This window comes from Eutrigla gurnardus, assembly GCF_963514095.1.
Source record: "Eutrigla gurnardus genome assembly, chromosome: 13".
NCBI lineage: Eukaryota > Metazoa > Chordata > Actinopteri > Perciformes > Triglidae > Eutrigla > Eutrigla gurnardus.
In genome coordinates this window covers 14,321,395-14,330,462 of record NC_139936.1, presented here as the reverse complement: position 1 = coordinate 14,330,462, position 9,068 = coordinate 14,321,395, and positions in this window count along the sequence as shown.

The following is a 9,068-nucleotide window of genomic DNA, read 5'->3' as shown; positions in this document are numbered from 1 at the left end:
AATGGTTGTGCTTCTTCACCATTCCCATATCCGCCAGCAACAATGTTTAATTCAAATTGGACGATGGCCAAGTATGTTGACATTCACAAGGAATTTTACTCTAGTTGTTAGCCTGCCAGCGCCAAGAAAATATGTACAGACCGATGCAAATATAGAAAAACATGCATCCAAAAACCAGAAAACATGAACATCTATAGGCCACCCCTGGCCAGAATGTTAAAGTGACAATCTTGAGGATTTTCTGTCTGTTAATCATTATTTATCACTGTATAAGGCAACACAATGGTGTTAAGTACGTTTTGCAATAAATATATTAGCAGAATTTCAAACTGGTTGTTGTGAGGACATTCCCAGAAAGAAAAAAAGAGATGTGTCCACCTGTCGACGTGTCCTTGAGCGTTGCATTGTTGATCCCCGGGTGCTTTACAGCAGCCCACTGCTCCAATGATGCGTTACATGCAGAGGTCAAATTTCAAAACATCGAAGCTGATCAGAGCTTATTAGACGCCATAAAAGTAAATGGCAATTCAGCATGCTTAAATAGCAAATGCTCGTTCAACATTTGATGATGATGATGATGATGATGATGATGATGATGATGATATGGTACACACTTAAACTACAGTTGACCTATGTGAAGGAGATGTCTCTTTTCAATAGACCCTAGAGCGAGGGATTATGTGAGGCAAGATTTAGTAGATCGCCCACTCCTCACACAAACAACAGTCTTATACTGTGCTTCCCCGGTCTATTCAAAACCATTAAAACCAACATTGTTATTAATATATTTTATATATAAATGAGGCCATTTTCATTGTTATTTTATGGCAAAAATACAACTCCGTTTTGAGTTTGTTTATCATCGCAAGCTTAGAAGTGAAATCGGGCACAACAGCGGAGACTACAAACCAGCTCACCCTCTAGTTCGGAATTCTTCAACGTTTTTCAGGCCAAGGACCCCCTGGCTGATAGTGACACTGTGGAGGGCCCAACCATGATTTTTGTTGTTGTCTAAACCGAAACCTTTTGTTGTTTTGTTGTAGTGTTTTTGTTTGAATTTGCAACATGAATCGTGTTCGCTGTGGTGGGCTTTGGGCCTCCCAGTACGTTGGAACGTGATGCCAAGGGGTCCGCAGAAATGAGCCAGATGTCCAGCCTGTTAACTTGCTGCTACCGCTGCACTAATGTTGCACTTCTTAAAGAAAATCAGCTGATTAAAGTTGTCAGTTATCTGTTATAGCAGTTTTAGTTTTCAGTTTGGATAAATTCAGGCAGCAAGACTTCGTGGTTAAGTTTAGGAAAGCTTTCCATGGTAGGCTCCATATACACATACAGTATGTTTGCCTGCCATGCTGTATGCAACCTGGCTGCTAATAGCTTCTGCCTGAAATAAGTCACAGGAGTCACTAGGAGACATCCTCTGGGAACCATGAAATGAAGAAAACTGTAAGTAATGCCCAGCCGCATTGGCACTCGGTCCGTCCAAGCATGAGTGATTTGTACTTCCATGAAAAGAAGTCCAATTATAGTCTCAAAAAGAGGAAACTAGTTGAGAGAAATGCTGCCATCGGGGTTACAAAATGTGGATGTCTGGTAGGAAGCGGTCACATGTTTTACACCCGGAGCAACAAGAGCTTCAATTAGCATCATGCTAGCTGTCAGCAATGTTACACACTGGGATTTTGACGCAGTTACAATACAACTAATGCACACTCCCAGTGTGTGTGTGTGTGAGAGGGAGAGATAATTGGTGGAGATGAGTTCTCGCCCTCGGATATTAGATCTCAGAGTGATCATTGTAATTGAAGAGTTGGTAATTGTGGGGCAGAGGGTTACAGAACAATAGCATCCTGCAAGACAAGACTCAGAGAGACAAAGCAGTCTCGGCTCATTTAGTTTAATAAGGCCCCGCCGAGACAAACCAGATGATTAAGTGAATCACTATGATCGCCAGTTGTATTTTACAAAGACTCTTCTCTCTCTCTCTCTCTCTCTCTCTCTCTCTCTCTCTCTCTCTCTCTCTCTCTCTCATATTGCAAGAACGTGTGTGCATTACAAGCACCACTAGCCCATCATCCACAAAGCGTCATTTGGTTTGTTCATAAAAGCTAATCAAGTCACGTCAAATACCGCAAAGGGTTTCAGAATGTAGCGTGCTGGTGTCTTTCTAAGCGCCGTTGTGCAAATGATGAAGTAAAGCAGAAGTAAAGCTCTGCAAGCTCATTCTGTCTTGCTTCCCAGAGATCTTTACCCAAGTGGCATCGGTATCAGGCGGCGTTTTATCTGCTACTAAACTGGGTCCTCGTGCATCTGCTGGAGAAAGGATTAGCTACTTGATTAACAGACGGGCTTTTCTCCGGCTGTGTGCAGCTGTTCTGCACACAGCCGATCCAAAATGGCACCGATGAGAAACAGATCATGCACATATTGAAAGTCATAGAGCTTAATTGACCCTGGAAAATATGATTTTTATTCGGTCGTGGTAATGGTCCTGAATTAGTTTGCGGTTTTCTGCTCGGTGGATTTATCCCACATCTGTCACTTTTGGAACATTTTGTTTTTGATCTAAAAAACATTCTCTCCCAAATTCAGTCGGAAGAAAGAAAAAGTAATTATTTTAAGGAACAATATTGGACATGTTCTTAATGCAAATAGGTTGTTGTCGTACATTTTACCATAAAATCCAAAATCCACATTTTTTTGTGCTGCAAACTGAAGGGCAACATTTTGGCCATTGTGTCTCATCGACTGCAGATATTTTGAAGCCTGCGACTTTTCCTAATGAATGGCACCTGGAACATGAAGGCATATCTGTGTAAGGGCTGGGATATATGTTGATCTTGTGATATGACACCATATATTGTCTTAGATTTGGGACATCATAATAAAGCGGAGGTGTTTTCTTCTCCTGGTTTTAAAGGTACGATAAAGCAATGTCATTTTATGAACCTCCCAACTGTTCTCGATGCTCCATTATTTTCCTTCACCCACTCAGTCATTATATCCACATTACTGATGATAATATATCATCAATCTTTTGTGAAAGCAATAGTCAACCCTACAATGCCTAGATAATCCAATATCTAACAGCATCACTCATGTAGTTTCCTCCCACATGACTCGCTGTCCGTCGATTGGGTAACTCGATGCGTGTCGGGGTGTTCAACCTGAGGCTGTGCTCCTCCCCGGAGGCCGCAGCAGGTAGCTTGTCAGCATTGAACCTGTAGAGGAGGAGGTGTGTGTTGTAGATGTAAGAGAGGTCAGACCACCGGCAGCGTCCGTGTCAGCTGTAGGATTTGATGACTGCGGTCGTCTGTGGTTTGTGGGCAGCAGTGGACAAAGAGGGCAGCCAGCCTGTCAGCAGCTATGTGTTGAAGAGAGGCTGAAAGTCTGCTTGCTTTACATGTTGTAAGACAATTAACTCAAAAAGTCTAACGCACAGTTTATTTTTTGAAAATACGTAGCCTGGTATGTATGATTGACACACATTTGAGTGGATCTATTCCTGTGTGAGAAAATAAGTGTGTGAGCGGGGGAAGTGGCCTCTTCTCTAGTTGTTCTTGCTTGTTTATTGGAATTAGAGCTATAAACGAAACTCTCTGATGGGGGAGGGGAGAATGCACACAAAGTGTGTGTGTGTGTGTGTGTGTGTGTGTGTGTGTGTGTGTGTGTGTGTGTGTGTGTGTGTGTGTGTGTGTGTGTGTGTGTGTGTCTATCTTGGAGGGCAGCCAGAGAGGTGGGGGTGGGAGGGCAGTCAGCGTTTTTCAGACTACATGAATGAGGCCCCACCGGAGTGAGCTTCCTGTATGAGGGCTATAAAAACAAAACCGGGGCGAAAGAACGCAGAGTGCTCCCACATTCCTGAACATTCTGCCAGGTACAGGAGTCACAGCATGTCCTCCTCGTTCTTTGAATAAGTAGAAAAATAAAACAATTCCCATGATGCATTGCCATTGATTGGAGGAGAAGAAAAGAAAAAAAACAAACAAAATGCACATCAAGGTAAAAGCTGCATCAAGGACTAAATGTTGGAGCCCTGCTGGTGGTCCATAGAGGCTGTCTAATAGAGAAGAAATAGCTTGCACAGAACAAACAAGAACTAGATGACAACCTATTTTTATTTTCTTAGATATGGCTGAAAATGTAGTGCTTATCCCCTGGAGACCATGCATGCTTTTAACACATTTCTGCCTATTAGGTACTACAATATATTGTGTGTAAAGGTCTCATTTCAAAAGGGTGTAAGAGGAAAGCATTGAGTGTCCAAAATGGAAAAGGTCCATCCTCTGGGGAGCATGGTCACACTCACAAAATTAGATTTTATATATAGATTATTTATATTGGATACAAGATTAGATTATATATAAATATCCCTTAGATTTGGATATTTATTTTAAGCAAAAATGCACTTTTAGTCTGATGGCAGCAATAGGGGGGAAAAACATTAGAATTAACCCTCTGAGGACTACGAATATCATCATCTTATTTCTACATTGTATTTGTCACACTGAAATATGATAGACCCCAGGAAGAATAGCTGCTGCAAAAGCTAATGGGGATCTAAATAAAAACAAATATCATCTAATTTATTGGAAATCTATTTCCGTCTGAAAGAAAACATTAGTAGCTGCTAAGAAAGGAATTCCGCAATGGAGAAATTAATTGAGACAAGCAGGCGTAGTCACGAGTCTTCGATGAAAACTATTTTTGGTAGGCAATAAAAAAAGCAATTAGTAGACCTTTTTAAAACTCTTATTCTGCCGTTTCCAGTAACACTGACAGTGACTATAGAAAGATGTTGATTTCATCATAGTGCCATACAAACCCAAGACAACATCTTTTGCTGTTTCTTCTGCTATTTCGAACCATAGCCACCTACAGAAAAAAACATGTCATGTGCTGTATTCATCATTCCACGTTAGATCACTTTTAGAGACAGTCAATGTGAGTTCAGCCTAGAATAATGTTTTATAAGCAGGGTGTAGCATGTCTGAGCCTTTTCCAGTAGTCAGGGCCTCGCCCCCGAGAGTGCTGCTGTGCTGAGGTCAGTGGATGATCTCATATGAGCTGCTGACCACATCATGCTTCCTGCAGAAACCAAGAAGTGCTTGTGTGTGTGAGAAAAAGACATATCACTATCATATGGAAACAGAGAAAATGATTCAGCTCTTTTTATAGTCCACACTCACTTCTGCTTCTAGTTTTAAAGCAGGTGGTTCATTTTCTTTATTTACCAGGAATAATCCTCATATTGAGAAATATTATATGAGGTTGAAGCATTTAAAAGCGGTTTTCTGTTGTTTCACACAACAAAATAAAATGACAATGACAAAAAAAACAATAAGACAAACAAATCATGAAAAATAACATTACAGAAATCCAAATAAACATAACATTTTGAGCTAAACGAGATGACTGATGGTCACAGAGTGTAAAGTGTTATGTGGCTGAGCAACTCCCTCAGAACGTTTTAATTTCAGCATTACACACACACTGCACATACTGTACCAAGCTGCTTCTAAATTCCGTTGCTTTTTAAACACAGAGTTAAACATTTCAGGCATGTTGCATGCTAAGCCAGACAATAGAGGAAGAAAGAACACTGATGTAATCTTTGTTTTAAAAGAAAGGAACATGTTTGACCTCACACTGCCAACTGCCATCAAATCATCAGCTGTCTGCAGATAACCACACCGACCAAACTTTCCAGTTAGGACGGTTCGTGTCGTGATTACAGCTTTGAGCACAGATCTCATGTGACAGAAAATAATGGAATTTTCCACACCTGTGGAGACATGCTATACGTATCCAAATGTCATATGTGAATTCTTTGTTATATATATATATATGAATCGCTGGAGCTCTGCCTGAATGTCTCTACTATTGATATCCCCAAAAATTGGGATTTGGTCAAGTTTGCCGTTTTATGCTCCGAAATGCATTATGTAATTATATTAAATAGGTCTGAGTATGTTATGTACGACGGCATGTTAGGGCCACTGTAGGAAAAAAACAAAAACAAAAAACGGAACAGAGAGAGGTGGGCAATATTCCGAGCGAAAAAAAGACTTTATTACAAAACAACCGGCATCTATGCTAGCTAACTTCCCATGAATGTTATTTTTCTAATTAATACATCACAACGTGTGACAACGTCTTGTTAAGGTCCTTTGGCACAAACTGGCACAAACTTAAACAAATGCAAGGTCAAGGTCGTTGTGACCTTGTGTCCGTCCCATTGTGGTGAACACGAAATCTCCGTCAGCCATCAGCAACTTTCTTTAAATCTGGACGGACATGGATGTAAACTGCAACATGACGAAGGGGAGGTGATCAGCTCCAAACGACTTCAGGAAAAGTGAAACGAAAAAATGAAAAATCCCCAGGCGACCGACCTAAATCAAGTCTCAGGAGGAGGACAGGAGGACACACAGCCAGTGTTGGTGGGAGTGGTTCTGTGTTTCTTCCCCAGCCACTGAGAACCTGTTCAGCCTGGAGCCTCGGTGCTCAGTAGAATCCCCTCAGCTCCTGAGTCTGTCAGCTGTGTCAGGACAGGGTCACCCCTCTGCCTCAGTCAGCCCAGATTCTGATCAGAGGCCAGTACAGACCCAGCTGTGATGGAAAACTGATCCAGCCGGAGTCCTCCTCCAGCAGGAATATGCTGAGTACAGAGGAACGCCTCACATTCCAAAAGCATGAACTCTGAGAGACAGAGAGAGAGAGACACAACAGTTTGCTTCTGCCTCCTACACACAATCAACCTGTGTGTTATTATTTAGTGCCACAACTGTAAAAAAAAAAATAAAAAAATTAAGAAATAAAAATAAGGATAAAGAATCAAAGTTTCTGAAATGGGATCCTCACGTTTGGATTTTATGATCTTCTACGTGACAAAGATTAATTGCATGACGCCCAAGAGCAAGAATTAAGCCTTAAGCAACAACGCTACAAAGTGCTGCTTCAGCGAGTTTTTAAGTGTGCAGGTGCTTTTTCAAGATGCACACTCAAAGTTATGAATATAGTTATAAATGTAGTTAACTTCGTTTATGACAATTTGTCTATCATTATATAAATGACAGTGTGACAGCACAGCTTCCTGTAGGTTGAAGGTTTTGAAGTGGCTACTTGCAAACCAATCCGAATAGAATGCGTCGTCTCTCAACTTTCAAGTCCAGTCTCACATCTCACGTAGCTAATCGGACTGTAAACAATGAACAAAGCACATAAAAGGAAGTCTCAGCCTAGATATCAGCTACACCGTACCCTCAGAAACATACCCCCTCACCCACAGAGGCTTATCCGTTGTCAGAGCGAGAGCTGATGGGTTCCAGGATTATTGGCTCTCGCTTCAATTAGCATACAGATACGGGCGTTTCATCTCACTCTTGGCAAGATAGCAAATAAACACATTTCCCAAAAATCTTTAACTATTTCTTTAGGGGGCCCTGCGATGGAATGGCGACCTGTCCAGGATGTACCCTGCCTTCGTCCAATGTCAGCTGGGATCGGCTCCAGTCCCCCCGCGACCCTGAATACAGGATAAAGTGGTAGACGATGGATGGATATTTCTTTAAGGGTGGTTTCAAAAGACTTTGGCCCTGCATGAAAAAAAATGCAGCCCTCTCATTCATTTCAAAAAGGCCGAACAACACGTGAGTTGCTCAACTTTTTTGAAAAGCCACAACACCACAGCATCCGACGAGCCGCTGCAGCCAGCGGCCTGTCAAACACAAGCAATCCATGCTGGTAGTTTACTTTGTAACCTGAAGGCTCTATTTCTACTGTCATTAAATCCTATATTAATGCCCCATATCCCCAGGGAGTAATTTTAACCAGAAACGATTGAGAGACAAAGGCGTGTCAGACAGCAGCACCGTGCAAAAACAACAGGAATCCTGTGTTTGATTTTGCACTTCCTCTTTCAGTAATATGGCAAGAAGAAATATGAGGGATGAACTCTTTGTGGCTTGCCCCGGGCCAATATCCTGGCATTATAATGTGACATTTGGACGGCTTTAATCAACCGAAGCCATGACAGGAAGGCAGGATCAGACTTTGAGAGTGTGAAATGATGTCATGGGGAGTCTTAAGTGCTCTAAGGAGGGAGGTGATGTGCTGAGGATGTATTCATTAGCCGAGGCACGGAAGGATCAAAGCATGGATGTGTGATTCGGAGGAGAACTAAGCTGTCTTTGACCAGCAGTTGGTTTTTACAAAGTTCAAGAAGTTTTTCTCCCCGTCGCTTGGTTTTACTGAGGAATCAGACCCGAGTGTTGCACAGGGCGGGTGCAACAGGAATTGGGAGTAATCTACAAAAGGATCTCGAGACGCTGATTCAGTACTACAGAAAGCAGTGGCGTCAGTGGCGGCTCGTTAGAGGGGGAAACCCTGTTCTCTCAACTACCGTTCTGCTTCTCAGTGCCAACTATTGAAATGGCTGGAAAACAAACCCGTTTCTAGATCGGGGAATATGGAAACAAGTCTTAGAAGAAAAACAAATTGGGGTTAAAATAAAATGCAGTCAACTTTTTTTAACTGGTGTTTGAGCAGCTAGTTCAGCACGATTTTTGGTCACCACCCACTGAGGACGAAGGTACAGATGGTGTGATTACAGGTTCTAGGTTGTACCCTCAGCTCTAGAATCAAATCTAGAAAGAAAGAAAGACATTTCCTATCCAAGTCCGATGAATCCTGTTTACTTCAATCTGCAATACGAGGATGATTTGCCCCCTTTAATGTTCCACTAGGTTACTTTTCTATTTCTAATCTATTTCTCTCTATTCATTGCACCTGGAAGGTACGTCCGCCACGGCTCTCGAGGCCGTCGCTGACGCACTCTTGACGTCTGTGGAATGTGGTCTGAACTGAAAGCGTTTGTTTCCTGCATACTAGACTGTGGTGAGTAAGACGCCTCTGTTTTTCTACACTGATGGTGACTTTGCCAACAATATTTGCGCTACATTGAACAATGATGCCGTCTGGCAGAGCCAAAGAAACCGCTTTGGCGTTATCTTTCCTATCATATGAGACATTAATATTGCTAATTTCAATTTTTTTCCAACATTGAC